We start from the raw sequence: 24,074 nt of genomic DNA on the forward strand, positions 1-24,074 counted from the left end.
GAACGTTTAAATAAGTTTGATTCTTTATCGGATCGTAAAAACCCACTTTTCGAAGATCTCTTCCTTCTCTTCTGGATCGAACATCAATTGCAACGATTCGATAGATGGCTCATTGGGATAGATGTAAATAAACAACGCCCCCCCTAGAAACGTATAGGAGGTTTTTTCCTCATACGGCTCGAGAAAAATGATTCTAATTTCTGTATATAATAGCAAGTGGATCCATAAAATCATGAATTTGACTATGATTTGAATTTAGTACTTTTTTCTTCTTCCTTACAGAAAAAGGAAGAAATCTCATTCATACTCATAACTCAAGTTGGGTAATTCTGACAAGAAAATCCTTAGACATTTATTGAGCCGTCTCTAAACTCTTTTGTTTGTCTCATTTCGAATCTATTTTTATTCCTCAGTCTGATCCAATTGTTGAGACAATTGAAAATAGTGTTTCCTTGTTTCGGAATCCTTTATCTTCGCTTTGTGAAATCATTGGGTTTAGACATTACCTCGGGGATCCTTATTCCTTTCAAAATGGCAGCAACATACCTTTTTTTGTTATTTCTTTCTATATAAATAGAATACGAACGATTGATTCCCTTGTGATACACTTTTCATCGAAATAGTTTTACCAATTTCGAAAAATTGGACTTTGCAAACTTGTTCTGAATTTGAACCTTTCAATTTAGAATTTATATATAGTGAGGATATACTTACAAAGTTGGTCTAACTTATTGATTTTCACTAACCCTAGATTCTTTCCCTTGAAAAATGAATCAATCTTTTCTTCTCGAGCTTCATAATGTACTATTTACTTATAACCCAACACAAATTAGGTTCCGGGCAGAACAAACTATGTCGAGCCAAGAGCATCTTCATTACTATAGAAGACGGCGGATGTCAAAATCCACAGCCGATCATGTCCTTCAAGTCGCACGTTGCTTTCTACCACATCGTTTCAAACGAAGTTTTACCATAACATTCCTCTAATTGAAATTTCAAAGCGGTATGGAATTGATTCAATATAAAATCATGAATAGTCATTGGTTCAACCGGTATATAATAGTCCATACTTTCTATCTACGGTACGGATAAATAAGTATTTATCCGGATAAGGGTCAGCAAGGATCGAATTTATTTAATTTAACCCCATATTCTATCATATGAATGAAAATATTTATTTATATTTATAAATAAGACGAATAAACGAGTTTGCTTAAGACTTATTATTTACATCTTCAACAGATTGTTCGAGACGATCAATCATGAAGGATCCAGTTTTCTCGAACAAATAAACTATAAACCTCCAAAAGAGGTTTCTATAGTAGAATACTAATGATTTCCAATCCCGAAATCAAATCAATTAGTAACCAAAAAAGCTATTCCAATGACCCGAAAAAGTCGAAATTTTGATAATATAGATTTCTCATACTTCTTCCAGTACCAATTCCGGTACCAATCAAAAAAAAATGAAGTAAAAAAGAAAAACGATCTCGTGTAAGGTAAAATTGGGTTCCTTACATTATTGTTATTCTTTCTTTCATCTGAAAGAGAAAATCTGAATCAAGAATCAGAGAAGTATGATCTTTTCGGATCCATCATATACAACTAAGAGTTCTTACCTTAGCCGGGGTAATTCTAATTATAGATATTTTAAAAATCACAGATCCTTTTCACTTAACCGAAAAGCCCTTGTTACTGAAATACAACAATACAATAAAAATACATAATATATATCATATAGGCATAGGCCTTGTTTTTTATACAGATTTTGTTTTACTTCTTCAAGAATTTTTCGATCAATTCTAAAGTCAAGTAGATGGAATATACGAATTTCTCCCCAATCACTACATTACATTGATTTACAATGGTTCATTTGAACCAGCTAATATCTAAGATACAAAAAAATAAGGTCCAGATCAATCCGTTTTTCCTATTTTTTTTTCCGCGCAAACCCAACTTTAATTAGAAGTTTTAAGACCTGTGATGAAATTCAAAACTCCCCACTCTTTAATCTCTACATTCTATGTGGAATTGGGCGGGATACCATTTATTTTCTTTTTATTGACTATAGAGAGGTCTTTCTCTCACATTGTGATTCAGAATGCATCATGTGATAATTCCCATTTCATAGGTATTAGATATGGGACATAAAGTTTCTCTAAGGAACTAACTTCAAAATGAATATGAAATGAATATGAGTAGTACGAGCATATCCTGAATGTTTATGATATAATAGACCAAAAATCTCTTTTTTGAATGAAAATAAAGATATTGAATTTTACCCACATTTGACACTTGATTCCGTTTGTGAGAAACCAAACGAATTCTCAGATATGATTCTTAGAACCATTCTGAAAATTAATAAGAAAAGATTTTTCCCTTTAACAAATTCTTGTTTCATGTGGAATGCAGTGTGATCCCATCTTTCGTTTCATGAAGGACGATCTGGGACGGAAGGATTCGAACCTCCGAATAACGGGACCAAAACCCGCTGCCTTACCGCTTGGCCACGCCCCATTTTGATTTCTATTCGATACTAATCAACACTAATATTGGTATTGGTTATTCGTCAATCTCAACCCAAATACATAAAAACATATGGGATATTTTGTTGCTAGGATTCAAGACATGTAGATATAGAATCAAAAAAATTCATTGATCATTACATAGAATTCAATTAAGATATTGTATGAAAGTTGAATTCCTTATATTATCATTTTAGAATGATAATGGGGGGAGGGATTTTTTATTTGGGAGAGTCCGAACCGAAGAAAAAGGAGGATTTCTTGATCTGCCTTTTTCATTTTTCCCTTATAAAAATAACTCAAAATTATCTAATCCACAAGAACGAAATGCTTGTTATGCTTAATATCTTTAGTTTAATCGGTATCTGTCTTAATTCTGTCCTTTATTCGAGTAGTTTTTTCTTCGCCAAATTGCCCGAAGCTTATGCCATTTTCAATCCAATCGTAGATGTTATGCCTGTCATACCTGTACTCTTTTTTCTCTTAGCCTTTGTTTGGCAAGCCGCTGTAAGTTTTCGATGAAATCTTTAATACTCTGCTAAATTGATGATGTATTCGATAAAAAAATTCTAAAAATTGATAAGATCAGATAAGTCTTACATTACGAACCCTCGATTCAAAAATCTAAATTCTTGTATATTGAATGAATAACCGCAGCGATGAATTTGGATCAGCCTTTTCCCCGTTCTGACCTTCCAGTGAGTATGGACTATTAGGTACTCCACAATACCTAATTATTGATATGACAAGAAATTTCGGTTAACGAATGAATAAAAATCTTATTACAAATAAATTCGTTAAAATAAAATGACTTTTCAAGAAAAGACTTCATTTTATTTTTCATTTTTCGGGGTGTCAAAACAAATAAAATAAAATGGTATATGTGGTAAAAAATAGGTAATCTATTCCCCTTTTTCAAAAAAAAAAAATGATCTTGGAGATTGTGTAATGCTTACTCTCAAACTCTTTGTTTACACAGTAGTGATATTCTTTGTTTCCCTTTTTATCTTTGGATTCTTATCTAATGATCCAGGACGCAATCCTGGACGTGAGGAATAAAAAATTTCTAGTTTTTTTGCTTTTTTCTAAATTAATTCTTAATAATCTTATTTGTTTCATACATTTAACTATGATAAAATCAAGTTATGAGAATCTTTTCAAATTCGAAAATCCCAAGTGATCAGAGAAAGCGGAAAGAGAGGGATTCGAACCCTCGGTACAAATAATTCGTACAACGGATTAGCAATCCGCCGCTTTAGTCCACTCAGCCATCTCTCCTAATTCCAAATTGAAAATTTGTTATGTGATGTAACACGTGAAATAAAGATTGAGAAAAATCCACCTTCTTTTCTTTATTTTATTTTTTCATTTTATTTATTTATTTTTATTTAATCTTATTTAACTTTAATATTATTATTTAATTATTATTATTTATTTTATTACATTATTCTATTTTAATAATAGAATTTATTATTATATTATTAATATAGAAATTGGAAATATTCTAAAATATTCTAATAAATAATAGAAATTATTTAAATAGTTATTTAAATTTAAACTTAAACAAAGTATTTAATATTTAAATAAAATAAAAAGGAAGGTATATATTTATACTAAATAAAAATATATATATATATATAAATATATTATAGTATAAATTGTATAAGAAAATATGTATAAGAAAATAAATATAAGAAAAATAAGAAAAAGATAGAAAAAAGCAATTGATCAGGAATTTAATATAGATAATGACTCAAAATGGATCTCCTCAATAGAAAGAATATCTTAGTTCTTTGATTTTATACGAAAGGTTTATTCTCCCGGCCTGATCCGCTTAAGTACTGGCCGGGACATTTATTCTTTTATTCCAATGAATCCTTCATAGATCAAACGATTAAATTTGGAATTTATATCAATCAAAAATACTTGTTATTGAAGCAACAACAACAAGAGAAATTTCCATTATCATTCCTATGATCGAAGTCCCATTTATTATTATTTAATTTAATATTTCTTTTTTATTCTTCTTTTTTTTTATTGAAGATTCTTTTTTTCTTTTTCTCAGTTTATTACTTAATTTCTTACTGTTGTCAAGTAAGGAATAAAAAAACACATATGATAACATATCATATATATATACATTAAACAATATTAAATTACATTTAACAATTTTAAATATTTAAAATATTTCTATTCTAACATATTTCTATTCTAATAGAATAGAACTCAATATAACTCATTTACTTCTTCAAGAGACAAAATTGGAACAGTTGAGATTCAATTGACCCGAATTCATAAGATCTGGCACTGGCAGTTGAAAAGAAGGTGAAAAAAGGGGGGTCCATGTATACAGAATTTCGAATTTTTATAGTCTAGCTTCAATCACCCCTTCAGGCGGGAACCATTAGTTTAGTAATGACTTCCCAGCAAACGAAAAGCTTACCTTTTTATGTTATGCTATTTAAATTTAATTATGTTATTTAAATAAGCTTTCCGCTCTTCGCTTAGCTTCTTTTTATTTTTATTTTATTTAAGTCCCCGGCGAGACAAAATACGTGTCAACGCTAGAATTTTCACGATTCTGATGCTATCTTGATTTTGTCTCACCCCTTTTTTTGTTCGACAAATGATCCATTCGTATACAATAATGAATATGTAGCGGGTATAGTTTAGTGGTAAAAGTGTGATTCGTTCTATTAACAACTTAAATAGTTAAGGGGTCCATCGGTTTTTTTTTTCAAACTCCGATCAAAAACTTTATTTCTTAAAAAGGTTTAATCCTTTTCCTCTCAATAGCATATTTGAGGAAAAATATACGTTCTCACGATTTGTATCCAAAGGCCAATTAGGAATTGCATCAAAAAATTGGATTATGGATATGGATTCGCGAAGCATAATTTTTTGAATTGGATTAACTATTCCAATTGAATAAGTATAGGTAAAGGGTCTATGGATGAAGATACAAAAGTTTATTTCCAATCGTAACTAGATCTTCCATTTTTGTGTTGTAAAAGGAAATTGAAGCCAAATAGCTAAAAAACGATAGTTTTGGTTTACTAGAACCATCAGCATATTGTTTCAGCTCGGTAGAAACCAAATTCTTTTCCTGAGGATCCTGGGAGTGAAAATAGGGAACGAAGTAACTAGACTAGATAGATTTGGTATAATCTCTCTCCTCTAGAGGGATCATCTAGAAAGCGAGTAGCTTTAGATGCATTCATACAGAAAAGCTGACATAGATGTTATGGATCTAATTTTTTCTCTGGAAATATATGGACCTTCCATAAAGGAGCCGAATGAAACCAAAATTTCATGTTCGGTTTTGAATTAGAGACGTTAAAAATGATCAACCAACGTCGACTATAACCCCTAGCCTTCCAAGCTAACGATGCGGGTTCGATTCCCGCTACCCGCTCCATATTCATTATTGTATATGCGTCATCAATTTGGATATGCATCCTTTTTTCCCGAAAAGATATATTTTCCATATAATCGTTTTTTATTTGAACAAGAGTAAAGTAAGAATACGAAAGAAGAAAATAGAAATGAAAAGCGTCCATTGTCTAATGGATAGGACAGAGGTCTTCTAAACCTTTGGTATAGGTTCAAATCCTATTGGACGCAATTTTTTTTCCATCTATTTTCTTAAATGTCTATACTAAGAAACCCTTTTTGAATGATTCAAATCAGAAATTTTTCTCAATGATTACTCTCATGCTAAGAATAAGTATGATAAATTTATGGTTGTTCCTGAAGTAGAAATAGTTCGATCTGTTCCTGAATAGCTTCCTTCAAAACGGCTTCTGCTTGCTCGGTGAATGTCTTGGTAGAAGATAGAATTTCTTGGAATTGAGGTTTATTCTTTTTTAAGTAAGTACGTAACTGAACAAGAAATTTCTTTACCTGTCCAATTTCTAACGGATCAAGATATCCATTCGCTCCGGTATAAATNTGTAGCATTTAGACATTTATTATGCTCTGATACTCCTAGATGTCTTTTATTATTGCTTTTATCATTGTTGTTTTTAGACGCCTTATGCGTTTTAGACGTATGGCGGGTCTGGGCATGTGCCGTGCGGGCTTCCGCTGGGTCCCGGGGCGTGACAGTCTATATGACCCATCCCCTCTCTCTTCTTCTCATTTCCCTCCTCACACTCTCCCTACACCTTCTAGAGAGAAGAAGAAGAAGGAGAAGAAGGGGAAGGAGAAGAAGAAGAGAAGGATCTAGCTTGGGCTTGGAGCATCCCTTTGCCTTCCTTCCTCCTCCGATCTTGTTGGTGCTTGAAGGCTTGGACTTGGAGCTTGCAAAGGAGAAGATCTTCACCCTTTGAGCTTGGATTGGAGCTTCTTAGAGGTTGGTAGCCCTTTCTCTCCCTCTAGACCTTGATTTGGTAGGTTTTACCATTTGGAACCCTAGAATGAGGTTTTAGGGCTTATTTTGGGACTTTTTGATCTAGGGCTTTTGAGGTTAGATTAATTGGTTTAGAACCTTCCTTGGGCTTAGATTGGAAGGGTTCTAGCTCTCTTTTGGAGCTTTGGAAGAGATTTCTTTTCTTGAGGTGAGTTTTGGCCCTTTTTGCTTCTAGGTTAATATTTGATCTTATGGTTGGTCGTAATGCCCTCGTATCTTTTCGCTGATCACTTTTAGGGTACTTTGAGACTCGTGGACAACTCCGTTCGGCGAATCGAAGGAGCACGCGACGGTTCGGTGGGTTTGACCTAGCCTACATATGAGAAATTCTCATACATGGTTTTATATGTTCCGTAAATTGAAAAAGCATGCATGTTCATACTAAATGCATTTATTATGATTTTTAGAATGCTTAAAATGCATATATTATATATAGTGAAATTTTGGACCTCTATGTAGTAGAGAGTCGCTTGGGAGATCTTTTGTTGCATTTGGCATTCTTCATGAGATTTGGTTTCATGCTTCTATAGTATAAATGAGTTCGGATTCATGTATTTAAACTTGAGTTTACTTGTGACATGAAAGATGACAAGATTGCTATTTAGAAGGGACGTGAACTAGAGAGCTAATGTCATCAAGCGGCATTGAGCTCGGGACATGTAAGAACCTAGCAGATAGGGCCATTGAGGGATTTGGAATACATGCTAAACATCAAATTGCCTGAGAGTCATCAAGGAGCACTAGGCGTAACAAATATTGAAACTTCACATTGTGACTTAAACTAGATCTTTGGGATGCTAATGACCATACCATGTTAGAGACATGAGGATTGGATACTTGAGACTTGGACTATGCTTGCTTGCCATTTGTGCTCATTCGCATATGCTTGTGAGGGTCGCTCCCTACAAGCCGGCACTCCGGAGTTAGCCTACGCGACTTTTGTTCGCTCGTGCGTTATTGAGAAGCCTACGGGGTCGAGTGGGACAGACACATCCCAAGAGTAGGGATGTTGGGCTACCACAGGCACTTAGGCGGCACAAGCTGGACTACCTTTGGTAGGTCCTTGATTGGAAATAGAGATCGATATGGTATTGAGAATGAATAATCGCTACTAGATAGGCTTAGTAGTTGGATTAGGTGACATGCTCATGACGTAGCAATGGGGTATATAGTACACTTGCTGGTTTCATGCATTGCATCATAGTTTACTGGGTTATCTTGATAGAGCGTACTCTATATATTTTGGGATATAGTACTGTGAGGTTTACTTGTTCATTATGTTGAGGCATATTAGTATGCATTGGATATATTACCTTATGATAGCGTAGATGTACATCACCATGACATCATGCTTATTGGAGACATAGTAGTATAGCATTTTATTCATGCTTTCTTTCAGCAGTTTTCGTGATTGCTATTTATTGCATATTACTATATGTCGTTACTTACCCTTTTCTTTTGGGGCTTAGTGGTGCATAGAGCTGAGGTCAGTAATTGCCCACTGGGAACTATAATTTATAGTTCTCACGCCCTTTTTTTCTCGATGTTTTCAGAGCCTTCCACGCAGGGTGAGGCCAGGGGATCGCGGGAAGGGAGTTGCTTCGAGCTAGCTTCCTTCGAGGACGAGTTGCTAGGTGGTCTACCTCTCGATTTATATTTCTTTTTGTGAGAGGTTGAGAGTTGTACCCGTATATGTATAGAGACCACCATTTTTGTACTAGAGACAGATATTGTACTACTTATGACTCCTTTTATTGTCTAGCTTTACTTCCTTTCTTTGGTGTAGATGTTAGAACTATACTCACTCTGATATCATTAGTTGCTTGTTATTTCACTTCTTTTATTTGTTCCATCTCTTGCTTTTACTTCCACTTTTATTGTAGACGCCTTATATGTGTAGACATATGGCGGGTCTGGGCACGCTACCGGGAGGGCCTCCGCCAGTTCCGGGGCGTGACAGTGAGTGTTGGAACATTACCTTGAGACATTGAACTAGATCTTTGAGATGCTAGTGACTTTTACCATGTTAGAGACATGATGATTGCACTTTTGAGACGTTGACTACGCTTTCTTGCCATTTGTGCTCATTCGCACATGCTTATGAGTGTCGCTCCCTACAAGCCGGCACTCCGGAGTTGGCCTACGCGACTTATGCTCGCTCGTGTGGTATCGAGAAACCTACGGGGTCGGGAGGGATAGACTCATTCCTAGAGTGGGAATGCTGGAGCTACCACCGACACTTAGGTGGCACAAGCTGGACTACATTTATGTAGGTCCTAGAATATGATTAAACAATGACATTGAACCGAAAAATGACAATCACTACTAGATAGGATTAGTAGTTGGATTACTTTGACATGCTTATAGCATAGTGTTGAGACATGTAGTATACTTGATAATTTACCTATTGCATCATAGTATATTTGGTTGCCTTGATAGAGCATAATCATCATATATTGATAGAATGGATCATGTTATCTACTTGCTTGCCACATTGGGACATAGTAGTCATGCATTGGATATACTACAACTTGATAAAATACGTGCACAATACATTGACATCTTATGATTTATGGCATAGTAAATTTAGCAAACATTACTTGCTCTTACACTTACAGTTTATTATTATTATTATCGTCGTTTCCGTACTTACCCTTTTCTTTTGGGGCCTAGTGGTGCATTGAGCTGAGGTCAGTAATTGCCCACTGGGAACTATAAATTATAGTTCTCACGCCCTCTGTTTTATATCTTATTTCAGAGCCTTCCACGCCGGGAGAGGCTAGGGACCGCGGAAAGGGTATCGCCGCGAGCTAGCTTGCTATCGAGGGACGCATTGATAGGTGGTCTACCTCTCATTGTTTTCTTTTTGGAGAGGTTGAGAGTTGTATCCATGTATAGAGACCACCTTTTTGTGTACCCCTTTTGGAGATGGTTATTGTATAACTTTATGATTCACCTTTATTGTTTAGTATATTCCTTCTACCTTGTTATAGATGATAGATTTACTTTTGCTCTGATATCTCTAGTTGTAGATTATCTTTGGCTTTATTTTTCGCTGTTGTTGTAGACGCCGTATATGTGTTGACATATGGTGGGTCTGGGCGCGCTCCCGGGAGGGCCTCCGCCAGTTCCAGGGTGTGACAACATGTAATTAACCCTAACACGCATGAATGATTCTATATACAAGTATGCTCAATAAAGATGAAAATAGACATAAAGGGAAATCCGATGATTCCGACGTGCACCCCTCACCTCGAGTGGTAGTAGATGAAAAATATGACGACTCCCGAACTTTACGAACGCCGAATCCGCGTCTTATAACCAAAATAGTGCCAAATTAGGCCCTATATACACAAGTTATATTTAGACATTTTCGTAACGTTAAACGGAGTTATCCCACGCGTCGGGAATACCCCCAATTAGATTTCCAAGAGGTCAATTTGTCTCGAAAAAATTCTAGGGCAAAAGCCCCAATTTTGAGCCCTAACAATGTCATCTTCGAATTTCTCCTAGATTGATCTCAACTCTAAGCAAATACTAGTTTAGAATTACCTAAAAAGCTCTCTAATATCATTCCCAAGCTATTGGAACCATCCCTAGGGCATCTATTGTGAACCCTAATAATCCACCATGGGAGCATCTCAAGGAAACCATGGTTTTTTTTTTTTTCATGGTGTTCTTGGCCGAACAAAGCTTCTAAACATAAAAGAAGCTCAAAATCTTGGATTCCATGGTGAAAACCCAAACCCTAGGGCTCTACTTGCAAGAGAGCTCACCTTTGCCCAAGCTACACCAAGCTCCTTCTTGTTGGAGAGCTTCTAGCACCTTCAACTCCACGAAGGTCACCTTCTCCTTGCTTCTCCTTCCTCTTCTCCTTCTCCTTCTCCTTCTCCTTCTCCTTCTCCTTCTAGAGAAAGAGAGAGATATGACAGGGTGAGAGAGGGAGAGAATGAGAGAAAGAGAGAGAGGAAGCCTCTCTTAACCCCTCTATTGTAACAATATACCAATAAGCCCCTCACCTTTGTATTCTCTCGAACAGTCCTTACTGGGCATTTTTCGTGCAGAGGGACCGGTCTCCCCGATGAGGGACAGGTCCCCAAGAGCCCAGCTCTCAGGACTTAGCCGATTTTCCCACTTCTGGGGTTTTCCGCGTACGGGAACCGGTCTCCCTACTAGGGACCGGTCTCCGGGGGACCGGTCTCTCGACCAGGGACCGGTTGCATCAAGGGAATTTCCAACCTTGGCTGGCTACGCATACGGGGACCGGTCTCTCCCCACAGGGACCAGTCCCCGAGAGCTCAAAAACTGCAGTTTGTAGATTTTTGATTCATAAGCTCCCGAAGATCCGCTACAATGCACTTTTGGTCATTTTGACTAAAGTTGGGTGTTCGCTTACCGAGGTTTCGGTATGTTACAGTCAGCCCAAGGCTCAATCACGGGATCATGTACAAGAATTCGTCCAGGAACAATTCAATACATACATGATCCATACAATAACAATAGAAGCACCACAAGTGCATAACAACAAGAGCAAGTAACACAAGTATACAGACAAGTGCAAAAAGAGAGAATTCTATCTATTACATCACATTCATCCACAGTTTATATTTTGTTTCATCCAAAACATAGGTACAAGTTCATTCACGTCTCTCCAAAATGCCTCTCACAACCTATACATCATCTACTCTCATATTTTTTATTCTATTCCACCTCTTATAGAGAAAAGAACTTAAAGCAAAATACTTAATAACACGGCGATACATTTATACAAAACTTCTACCCCGAGAACACGCAATGGAGCCGTAGACAGTCAAGTGAAATCCAATCCACGAAATAATTTGATCTATAGACGGCATCATTGTGGTAAAGGTCATAATGCCAGAGGAATCATTACCGCAAGGCATAGAGGGGGAGGTCATAAGCGTCTATACCGTAAAATAGATTTTCGACGGATGTGGGGCTAATAGTTTTCATTTCCCATCTCATGGAAAACCCTTTTCGCTCCACTTAGCCCTATTGTAAGGGGAGTGAATTCTCGAAATCCGGGGATTTAACTTCGTTGGGAATCGACTAATTGTCGAGTGTGTAAGCATCGGAAAGTCCGAAGATGGTCATAATGCATAAAGTGCATTGAGGTAATGTCCGCGAGAGCACCAGTGCAAAAGCTACACTGGAGTAGAAATGCTCTCGGCGACCGGTCCCTGGCAGGGAAGGACCGGTCCTATTGGGCTGGGCTGCGGGGGTCTCTGATAAGACCGGTCCCTGGCAGGCAGGGACCGGTTCCTGAACGTTAGCCCAGCGAGATTGGCCAAAATTTGGCTAAGTCCCGAGAACCCAGCTCTCGGGAACCAGTCTCTCGGACAAGGACCGGTCTTCCGGGGACCGGTCTCTCAGGCAGGGACCGGTTCCCGAACGCGAAATCCTTTCTGCCTGATTGTGCAGCTCTCGAGGACCGGTCTCCCCGACCTGGGACCGATCCCTCACTGCGAAAGTGGCCCAGGGAGGGCTGTTTCAGGAAATGAAAGGTTGAGGGGGTTATCTGCAAAATGGCCTATATGAGGGCTTGGGTACCCCTCTCTCTCTCTAAGTTGCTCTCTTTCCCTTTCACACTCTTTCCCTCTCTCTCTCTAAGAAAGAAAGAAAAAAAGGAGAAGAAGAAGGAGTGGAAGAAGAAGAAGGAAAAGAAGAGAAAGAAGAAGGAGAAGACTAAGAATAAGAAGAGGGTTGTCTTCTTCTCTCTCCCTCAAGCTTGGAGTCTTGAAGAGAGGTAGGCTTTAAACCCCTTTAGTGGTGTTTCTAGGGTTTGTGGGTTTTATGGTTTAGAAATGGTTCGAATGGAACCTATTGAGGCTAGGGAGAAGGTTCGGGCTCGAAATCGAAGCTTGCACCATAGATTTCTCGATTGTTGGAACATAGGGCTCCGATTTGGGATTTTGGCAGATCTGGGGTTTTGATCTAATTTGATGGGTCGTAAACCTAATTGCTAGGTCTCTGAATGCGTCGGCGAAGACGGTTCGTTGATCCGTCGAGTGGTGCGAAGTTATCGCCTAAGGAGACCCTCGGAGCTTCGTTCTCGCCTGGAAGGTCAACGAGGCGTCGAAACGTCGGCGAATTGCATTCGAAGAGTCGCGACATCACGACGAGGTGGGGGAGTGCCATTCCGAAGCAGTCAGGCTGCTCTTTATGTCTGAGTATCATTATCGATCATTTACATATTGCAATATAGTATTATAGGGTGTTAAATGTGATTGTACATATCCTTGCATGCTAGTGATGATTTAGGTTGTGGATATAATGAATGAAAACCTAGTATGCATGTGTGGAATACTATGAGATAGTTCGCCCTGTATGTGATGAATATGTCTATGTGAATAAGAACCTAGTATATTGGAAACTAGTGTATCAAGAACTTGTCAAGAGAACGAGTGGCATCTAGTTAACAGTGAACCCAGAACGAGTGGCACCTAGTTGATATTGAACTTGAGAACTTTAGTGTGGTTAAGAGACTATGAGATTGAGCAGAAGAACACCTGATGTTATAGCGACACCAATTCTAGTTGGTTAGGGTGTTCCCAGTTCATGAGATTGGATCGAGCTCACTTAGCCTGTTTGCACCTGTGGAGGTAGCTCCTCACAGGTAGTGCACTCCGGAGTTTGGCACGCGAGGGGGCCAGTGTAGTGCCCTTGGACCAGTGTAGTGTCCGCAGGCAGTCTCAGGGTAGGTGAATAGCTAGCCACCTCCCCTATGAGACTTAGAGACGTGAGACTGTGAGCGAACCTTGCGTTCGCCGAGAGATTGGGTAATCGGATGAATGATTTCGTTGTTGAGCATGGTAGTATGATAGCCAGCCTTCTTACTATGACTTCCATGCATGCATCATACTGGATTGAGGCATTGATAGATCATAGTTCATAGTTGCTCATTACTGTTAATGCTTTCAGTTTTATATACCTATCATCTGCATATCTATCTGTGCCTGCTTAGACCTAGTGGGGAGATCGACGGAGTCGGCGGCCGAACCCACTGGGAACTATTCGTAGTTCTCACTCCACCATGTTGCAGGTCCGAGTTCGAGCGCCCCTGGTGAGGATCGCGGCAGGGGCATAGCGCCCTAGTGATTTAGCAGAGGTTACTTCCTTATGCATTAGTTACACCCTGTACCTATTTTGAGAGTAGATGATGTGTAGGGTGAGGATTTTAGAGTGATTGTATATATACTCTGGAAGAATGTAAAAGATGAAATAATTGTATAAGGTTTAATGAATTAATAGTTAAGTACATCTCTCTTTTGTTCACTTGTATGGTTTTATTACTTGTGATGCTTGCTCTTGTATAATATAGCACTGACTGTGCTTTCGTTGTCGTTACATGATTTGTGTATGTATTCAAGTTGTTTTCCTGGGAACTTGTTGTACACAATCTAGTCGTTGGGGCCTTGGGCGGGCAGGGGAGTTGCTGTCCATCCGACGGTCCGTCCGCCGCGCCCGAACTGTGCCAAATTGGTAGCGGTCTCGGGGCGGGGGGGTGACACCTATCCCTTTCTAGGGGTATTTTAGTGATAGGTTCTATAGGAACTGGACGATCCTATTTGGTCAAATACCTAGCGACAAACTCCTATGTTCCTTTCATTATAGTATTTCCGAACAAGTTCTTGGATGACAAGCCTAAAGGTTATTTTTATTAATTTTTTTAATTTTTTTATAATTCTAAATTTTAGAGAAAAGAAAAGTAAGAAAAGGTTTTTCAAACCATAAAAAAGTCTTTTCATTTTTCTCTTCTTTAAGTCTTCCCAATTCCCAATTACCTTGATAGGTATCAAGATAAGAATCTTCGTGAACTGGGCTATCTTTATAGCATGTCTCTTTAAAAAAAGGGGGTTTGAATGTGGGTGTTGTTCTTATTTTACTCGAGGAATTCGAATTAGCCCCCCTCCCCCCCCCGGATCGTATTTCTCCTGAGTTGAAAGAAAAGATAGGAAATCTGTCTTTTCAGAGTTATCATCCCAATAAAAAAAATATTCTTGTGATAGGTCCTGTTCCGGGTCAAAAATATAGTGAAATCGTCTTTCCCATTCTTTCCCCCGACCCTGCTACGAAGAAAGACGTTCACTTCTTAAAATATCCCATATATGTAGGTGGGAACAGAGGAAGGGGTCAGATTTATCCTGATGGCAGCAAGAGTAACAATACAGTCTATAATGCTACATCAGCAGGTATAGTAAGCAAAATAGTACGAAAAGAAAAGGGAGGATATGAAATAACCATAGTTGATGCATCGGATGACGTCAAGTGGTTGATATTATACCTCCAGGGCCCAGAACTTCTTGTTTCAGAGGGTGAATCCATCAAGCTTGATCAACCATTAACAAGCAATCCCAATGTAGGAGGGTTTGGTCAGGGAGATGCAGAAATAGTGCTTCAAGATCCATTACGCGTCCAAGGCCTTTTGTTCTTCTTAGCATCTGTTATTTTGGCCCAAGTTTTTTTGGTTCTTAAAAAGAAACAGTTTGAAAAAGTTCAATTGTACGAAATCAATTTTTAGGTCCAGAGATTCCTTAACATTTGGTAAAAAGTGCCGGTTTTTGTCCATCGAAACAATTATGTATGATCAAAAAATTCTGTAAACCCTTTATTTGTTATTTGATTTATTGTTTTTTTTTTGTGTGTACTGCGGATTTACTCTTGTTTTACTATTGATAGGAATTCTCTTGTTAAGACTCTATGAATCAATTGAAACCTCAGATTCATACTAGAACCACGATGATTTAGCCTCAAGCTAAACTCAAAGGTTCTCTGAGTAAGAACCGTTTGATGATCACTTATTGAATGAATGGATGTAATGACTCAACAAAATCTAGAGAAAGAGTTATCCTTCGGTCAAAATAAATCTGAAGGAATAAAATTCGTTTGATTTAGGAAATACCTATTTGAATTTTTTTTAAGTCCGGTTGCGAGGTCTGAATAAATAGTAGGTATGAATCATATTTCAAATCATTTCTGCATTGGCAGAAATTAGCCCACGGTAAACGCTGGGTAGCCAAGTGCGGAGCGGATAACTGCTGAAAGAATCCAAGTAGTAAGCCCACCCAACTCTCCTTTCGAGGTTCATCGATAGTGAATCAATCGAACGCACTTCTAAGATTTGTTCTACTTTTGGAAGACCTTGCGTTATGTCACCAGATCTCGATTTTTCATATATAAATGTAACTAATGTATCTCCTTCGTAAAGGATTTTCCCATAATGACCATGAACAGTTGCTCCAGGAGTAGCCAAATAAGGCTTAGCTGATCTTATAACTAAAGAGTCGACATTAACAATTAAAATTTGACCAGATTTTTTTACGTGTGGTTCGTATTTAAATAGACATACATTTTCACAAATAAATTGTCCAAGGCTAATTTTGGTCGATGTCTCTTCACAATAATCATGATGGAAAAAGCACCAATTCAAATGGAATGGGTTCAAAATGATGTTACTGCATGGATCGGGATTATAAATCCTCCTATTTTCATCTATTAAACAGTATTTAAGTACTTGAAGTACTTGGAAAATCTGTTTCAAATTGTCAAGTAGCAAATATTTCTTTAACACGATCTGATTATGAGTTATTAAATGGTAAGATGAATAAAAATTCGCTNCGACCTCCTAAAAAAAGACGTGTGTAGGAATAAGAATTAAATCGATTTCAAGAGAAATAAATGATTCAATGATCAAATAATAATACTAGTATAGTATGGTTCGAGAGGAAGTAGCGGGATACACTCGGACACTATAGTGGAAGTGTGTTGAATCAAGAGTAGACAGTAAGCGTCTTTATTATGGTCGTTTCATTCTATCACCGCTTATGAAAGGTCAAGTTGATAGCATCAGTATTGCCATGCGAAGGGCTTTACTTGGAGAAATAGAAGGAACATGTATCACACGTGCAAAATCTGAGAAGGTGCCACATGAATATTCTACGATAGTAGGTATTGAGGAATTAGTACATGAAATCTTACTAAATTTGAAAGAAATTGTATTGAGAAGTAATCTCTATGGAGTTAGAGACGCGTTGATTTGAGTTAGAGACGCGTTGATTTGCATAAGGGGTCCTAGATACATAACCGCTCACGATATCACCTCACCACCTTCCGTATAAATAGTTGACACGACACAACATATAGCTAACCTGACGGAACCAATTGATTTGTGTATTGGATTACAAATCAAGAGAGATCGCGGATATCGTATGGAACCCATAAATGACTCTCAAGATGTAAGTTATCCTATAGATGCTGTATCCATGCCTGTTCGAAATGCGAATCATAGTATTCATTCTTATGGGAATGGGAATGAAAAACAAGAGATACTTTTTCTAGAAATATGGACAAATGGAAGTTTAACTCCTAAGGAAGCACTTTATGAGGCTTCTCGTAATTTGATTGATTTATTTATTCCTTTTCTACATGCGGAGGAAGAGGACATTAATTTCGAAGAAAGTATAAACAGGTTTACTCTACCCTTTTTTACCTTTCAAGATAGATTAACTAATCAAAAGAAAAACAAAAAAGGAATTCCATTGAATTGTTTTTTTATTGACCAATTAGAATTGCCTTCCAGGACCTATAATTGTCTCAAAAGGTCCAATATACGTACATTATTGGACCTTTTGAGTAATAGTCAAGATCTTATGAGAATTGAATATTTTCGCATGGAAGATGTAAAATAAATGTTGGACACTCTACAGAAGCATTTCACAATTGATTTACTTAAGAATAAGTTCTCATTTTAAATCCATTGTAATTTTTTCATCGTCTTTTTCTAATTCTAATAGAAAGAAAATTCTAAAGAAAAAAAGAAAACAATTTTGCATCTTTGGCACAATCTGTATTTTCGTGGAATAGATCATAATCAAATTAATGTATCTAGGGAAGATTCACTTTGAAGTAACTATTCCCTAGATACCTACATCATGGTACTTCGCAGTTGAATCAATTTGAAAAAGACCTAAAGTTAGGGATTTATCAATAGGTAATGTTGCTTCAATACCTAATGAAAGAGCTATAGCGGTACGGATCAAAAATATTGTTGTAGCTACTTGTCAACGAAATGGATTTTGGAATTTATTGACATTCTCCAAAAAGGGTACTGTGAATAATCCCATTGGTATTGAAACCATTAAAAGAACGCCCAATAACTTATTGGGTACTGTGCGGAGTATTTGAAATACGGGAAAGAAGTACCATTCGGGTAATATTTCCAAAGGAGTTGCAAATGGATCCGCCGGTTCACCAATCATTGACGGTTCTAGAACCGCTAAACCTACATTACATGCAATAGTACCTAGAATTACTACTGGAAAAATATATAAAAGATCATTAGGCCACGCGGGTTCTCCATAATAATTATGTCCCATCCCTTTAGCCAATTTTGCTCTTAATACAGGATCATTCAAGTCAGGTTTCTTTGTTATTGGGATAGGTGAATTCTTATGGATCCATCCTCCGAAGGAACCGGACATGATAATTTTTCATCATCTGGCTCAAGCAAGAACCAAAGGAATAACAGAAATAAACCCATATAAAATATAAAATCGTTATTTTATAAACATAGTTAATAACTCTTATGTAAGTAAGAAAAGATTTATCACATTCAATTTTCCAAAATTGCAACTACAACTATTCATTGCAAAGAATTCTGTTCTTATAGGTAAATGCTCAATATCCAAGTAGGCTTACAAATTTGATCATGATCAAGTGCTTTTTGGATTGTCTCATGTCTTTTGATTGGTGTTTATCCCCACCATATCTCGATTTTCTTACGTAAAAAGTATTTACTTGTTACTAATAAAGTCTAGNGTCTCCCCCTCAAGATAACCCAATGGATAGAGTTATTTCATATACTAACCAAACTCCTTGCAGAACTCTAAGTCCGCTAACGTCTACTATATTGATCATTTATACAAGGAGGAGTACAGTTGTATAAAATAACAAATCCCCCCTAGTGTGAATGAACAAAAGATCATGTTCATCGATGCCCAAAACGATACTGAAAAATGATAGCAGGTTGGCAATGTCTCCGAAAAATGAGACAAGTTATGTATTACTGACTCCGGTTGAAACCAACCAATTAGGCTAGTCAAGTAGCCACCAGTCGTTCATACTACCAAGAGTACTACTAGGACGTGCATAAAGCACACATAGAGTGTCCACCTAAATTTTTTGGAGCGCTTAATTGAACCCAATGTCCACACCAAAACCGACATAACTGACGTAGAAAACCACATTGACCAATAAGGAATGGAGCCCTGGTTTAACCAATAACCCGTCATTTTTAGCACTGTCCGCATGGGCTTCGATAAGGACATTATCCTAGCGGAAATCATCTCAATAATGCACCTTCACGATCACACCCGGTTAGGTGAAACTGAGCAAAAATATCGAATGTGTGAAAACATAACGGAGAGGAATGACGGCATAAATACAATTACGTGAAAGGTTACTATGCATTCGTTCCATAAAGGCCAGGAAATATCTCTTCTGTATAGTATCTATAAACATTAACTAGTATATAGCCCTTCCTGTTATCATAAAGTAACGATGTTTATACCTTTCACCTAAAAGGCTTCTCTCCTACCTAATACCCTCACACACTGAACTTGATAACTAAACCGGTACGTCTATATACTAAAATAGCGGTGCAACCTTAAGTGTTGGTTTACACAGAGGCGTAGGTTGGTTTTGCATTCAGGGGATGCATCGTCTCCTATCCGGCCAAGCGAACTCCTCTTATAAAAGATACTAGTATGGGCTTAGTACAGTAGGTGCTTGTCCGAGGCATTCTAGGCATCTTATCTTATTCACTACACCGTACTAGGTTACAAGATAGATAAGGTGAATTGAATAAATAATATCACACCTTTACGTAAGTAAAGGAAACGTAGCTAAGGTTAGATACTATGATAGCCTCACTTTCTTCCCTAGATTCCTTCTTGTCTCCGATCTGAAATAATCATTGTTCATTTATGAAAAATGCATTCTTTTAGCTCTATACCACCCCTATTTGTGGTTAGTTTTCTGTACTCTGTTAGGTTTTTCGTGAAAGAACCGTATATGAGAATTTCATCTCGTACGGCTCAAGCGGAAACACACAAATACTGATTTCAACGAATATATAATAGGAAGTTCAAAACTTCATTAGCCGCTTGATTCGATTTGCCTCGAAGATACGAAGTAACAAAAATCCGGAATCTCTTCTTTGTGATGATAATGCCAAAAAATATCAAGTTGGCTCATCTGTCTTTCTTTATGTTGATCGTTACAGGCCTCTTGAACCTTCTCTTCCCTATTTTTTATTTGTTATTTGATTTATTGTTTTTTTTTTGTGCGTACTGCGGATTTACTCTTGTTTTACTATTGATAGGAATTCTCTTGTTGAGACCCTATGAATCAATTGAAACCTCAGATTCATACTAGAACCACGATGATTTAGCCTCAAGCTACACTCAAAGGTTCTCTGAGTAAGAACCTTGAATGACTTATTGAATGAATGGATGTAATGACTCCACAACATCTAGAGAAAGAGTTATCCTTCGGTCAAAATAAATCTGAAGGAATAAAATTCGTTTGATTTAGGAAATACATATTTGAATTTCTTTTGAGTTCAGTTGCGAGGTTTGAATAAATAGTAGGTATGAATCATAGTTCAAATATTTCTTTTCTTGATCTATTCTATATATTCCGTGCTCCAGATACTAGAATAAATATCCGACGAGGTAGAATCATCTTGATAGAGATAACAGGTCCATTCTATGTATTATCAATAGGATCAATTATAACAAGTCACACACTCATATTCCGCAAATACCGAAACAAATAAATTCCACGGTCGAACTACCAGAATAGAATGGTCTAGAAATCCAAGTCTAAAGTAATTTTTTCTTTGATTGAAAGACTAGGACTTCATAGTTCTTATAAACCTAACTCATTGAAATTCCATCCAGTAAAACGGAAGAATTATAAATTTCCAAAATAATAGATAGGAATATCGCAAATAGAGCCATTGCGACCCCCATAAGTGGTGTAGTCCCCCATCCCGGAGCTACTTTACCATATTCCGAATTCAATGGTTTCAATAAATCCCCTACAGTAGTTCGTCTTGGCCCAGATCTAGAACTATCCTCAACGGTTTGTGTAGCCATAAATCCTATTTAACGATTGGTTGAGATCTGTTGACTTTGTATACTATTCCGGTGTAGTTGTAAATAAACGATCTTATCGTAGATCCATTGTGATCTTGAAATTATCTAAAAATGGAAACAGCAACCCTAGTCGCCATCTCCATATCTGGTTTACTTGTAAGCTTTACTGGGTACGCCTTATATACCGCTTTTGGGCAACCCTCTCAACAACTAAGAGATCCATTCGAAGAACACGGGGACTAGTTGAAGTAATGAGCCTCCCATATTGGGAGGCTCATTACTTCAATTAAATTCTAAAGTTATTTCATTTTTTTAGTCGGAACCTTAGGCGGTTCTCGAAAAAAGATAGCGAAAAAAATTATCCCTAAAGTCGAGACTAAAAGGAATGTATAAACCAATGCTTCCATGGATTCGATCGTGGTTTACAATTATAGCTTCCACACCTATTCATTTGGGATCATTTACCATATCATATAAAGAAAGAAAAAAAGTCAAAGAAAAGATGGTGATTCAAGTCAAGATTTCTCTGATACCCGATGTCAAATCAAAAAAAAAATGGAGGCGAAAGATACCACAACAATGTCGTATCAGACTACTTGTCTCCTTGTAGTTGGATCTCCAATTTTTTGGAATGTTCCAAATTCCACTTGAGCATCCAAATCTGGATCAATACCAGCAAAAACATCTCTGAACAAGGTTCTAGCGCCATGCCAAATGTGTCCGAAAAAGAAGAGCAAAGCAAACGTAGCATGCCCAAAAGTGAACCAACCCCTTGGACTGCTACGAAAAACACCATCGGATTTCAAAGTAGCCCGATCTAATTCAAAAATTTCACCTAATTGGGCACGTCTAGCATATTTTTTCACAGTAGCAGGATCAGAATAACTTACTCCATTAAGTTCGCCACCATAGAACTCAACAGTAACACCTACTTGGTCAACACTATACTTTGATTCTGCCCTTCTAAAAGGAACATCAGCTCTCACAATTCCGTCTTCATCTACCAAAACTACCGGAAATGTTTCAAAAAAAGTAGGCATACGACGTACAAAAAGCTCGCGCCCTTCTTTATCTCTAAAGACGGGGTGTCCTAACCATCCAACAGCAATTCCATCCCCATTGTCCATTGAGCCTGCTCTGAATAATCCCCCTTTTGCCGGATTATTACCAATATAATCATAAAAGGCTAATTTTTCGGGAATTTTAGACCAAGCTTCCGATAAACTAAGATTTTCGGCTAGCCCGGCACTAACTCTTCGATATATTTCTTGCTGAAAGTATCCCTGATCCCACTGATAACGAGTAGGACCAAATAATTCGATTGGGGTAGTTGCTGAACCATACCACATAGTTCCAGCAACAACAAAAGCTGCAAAAAAAACAGCAGCGATACTACTGGAAAGTACAGTTTCAATATTGCCCATACGTAATCCTTTGTATAGACGTTGAGGCGGACGGACACTAAGATGGAATAGGCCTGCTAATATGCCCAATGTACCCGCTGCAATATGATGAGAGGCTATTCCTCCCGGAACAAAAGGATCAAAACCTTCCGCGCCCCACGCTGGATTTACAGATTGTACTTTTCCAGTTAGTCCATAAGGGTCGGACACCCATATTCCAGGACCATACAAACCTGTTACATGAAATGCGCCAAAGCCAAAGCAAGCTACCCCTGAGAGAAATAAATGAATTCCAAAGATCTTGGGCAAATCCAAAGAAGGTTTTCCCGTACGTTCATCACAGAATATTTCTAGGTCCCAATATACCCAATGCCAGATAGCTGCCAAGAAGCACAAGCCGGAAAACACTATATGTGCCCCTGCCACACCTTCATAACTCCAAATACCCGGATTTGTTATAGTTCCTCCTGAAATACTCCAACCACCCCACGAATTGGTTATTCCTAAACGAGTCATGAAGGGTATAACGAACATACCTTGTCTCCACATTGGATCAAGAACGGGATCAGAGGGATCAAAAACCGCTAATTCGTATAAAGCCATCGAACCAGCCCAACCAGAAACTAGAGCTGTATGCATTATATGAACAGAAAGCAATCGACCGGGATCATTCAATACGACAGTGTGAACACAATACCAGGGCAAACCCATGGAAATACCTCTTTATCAAAGAAAAATAGACACTATGTCACTTTATTTTATCGCATTGGAAAAGACTATATATACTATGTACCTAACCTTTTCAGTAGATTCTGTATCAGAAAGGATTAATATTTATTCCATTCCATTGAAAATAACGGAACAATTTTGTTCGTAAGAACAAAGAGAAGCAGATCTATTCTATACCCGATAAGTACCAGTACACAATGGGAGGATTGGTCCCCTTTTTTGGGAACGAATGGATAGATACTTGTTTTTCTTTCGAATGATCGATTTCTTCATTCAAAATTTTTCTTTATTCATTCTATCTTACTTTCCAATCTATGTATCAAATAGAATAAAGAGAAAAAAGGGATGAAGACAATAAACCACTGATTGTTACGTTTCCATATTAAAGTGAAGTATAGTACTAAATTTTTTTCTTTAATTTAATGCCCATTGGTGTTCCAAAAGTACCTTTTCGGAGTCCTGGAGAGGAAGATGCGGTTTGGGTTGACGTATAGTGCGACTTGTCAGACATATTGGGTCATATGGGATTTACCCGTTCTCTCCCCTTATCGAGATATCCTCTGTTTCGCCCAAGAGATATTGTATTGAGTGAAGCATCAATCAATCATTCGGAGCGTGAAGTGCAATTAGATCAATTTATTTTATATTAGGGATCAATATTATCAATTTAGAAGAATTTATGGTTTACTTGGACTGATAAAATAAAGTATCCAGGCTCCGTTCAGAAAATACCAAATCGATAACAAATTGTTATTATCATCCATATTTCATTATCATCCATATTCTTAGTAAATACTATGTTCACCATTAGTATGTATATAATATA

At 37.5% G+C, this 24,074-nt stretch overlaps 3 non-coding genes across 3 annotated transcripts; 1 reads left to right on the top strand and 2 right to left on the bottom strand.

Moving 5' to 3' along the window:
- On the bottom strand, positions 2,446 to 2,517 carry TRNAQ-UUG. Its single transcript has one exon. It is a non-coding gene; the product is annotated as a tRNA-Gln (tRNA).
- TRNAS-GCU lies at positions 3,716 to 3,803 on the bottom strand. The gene has a single exon. It is a non-coding gene; the product is annotated as a tRNA-Ser (tRNA).
- On the top strand, positions 6,078 to 6,149 carry TRNAR-UCU. Its single transcript has one exon. It is a non-coding gene; the product is annotated as a tRNA-Arg (tRNA).

This window comes from Ananas comosus, linkage group 1 (genome assembly GCF_001540865.1).
Source record: "Ananas comosus cultivar F153 linkage group 1, ASM154086v1, whole genome shotgun sequence".
Taxonomy (NCBI): Eukaryota; Viridiplantae; Streptophyta; class Magnoliopsida; order Poales; family Bromeliaceae; genus Ananas; species Ananas comosus.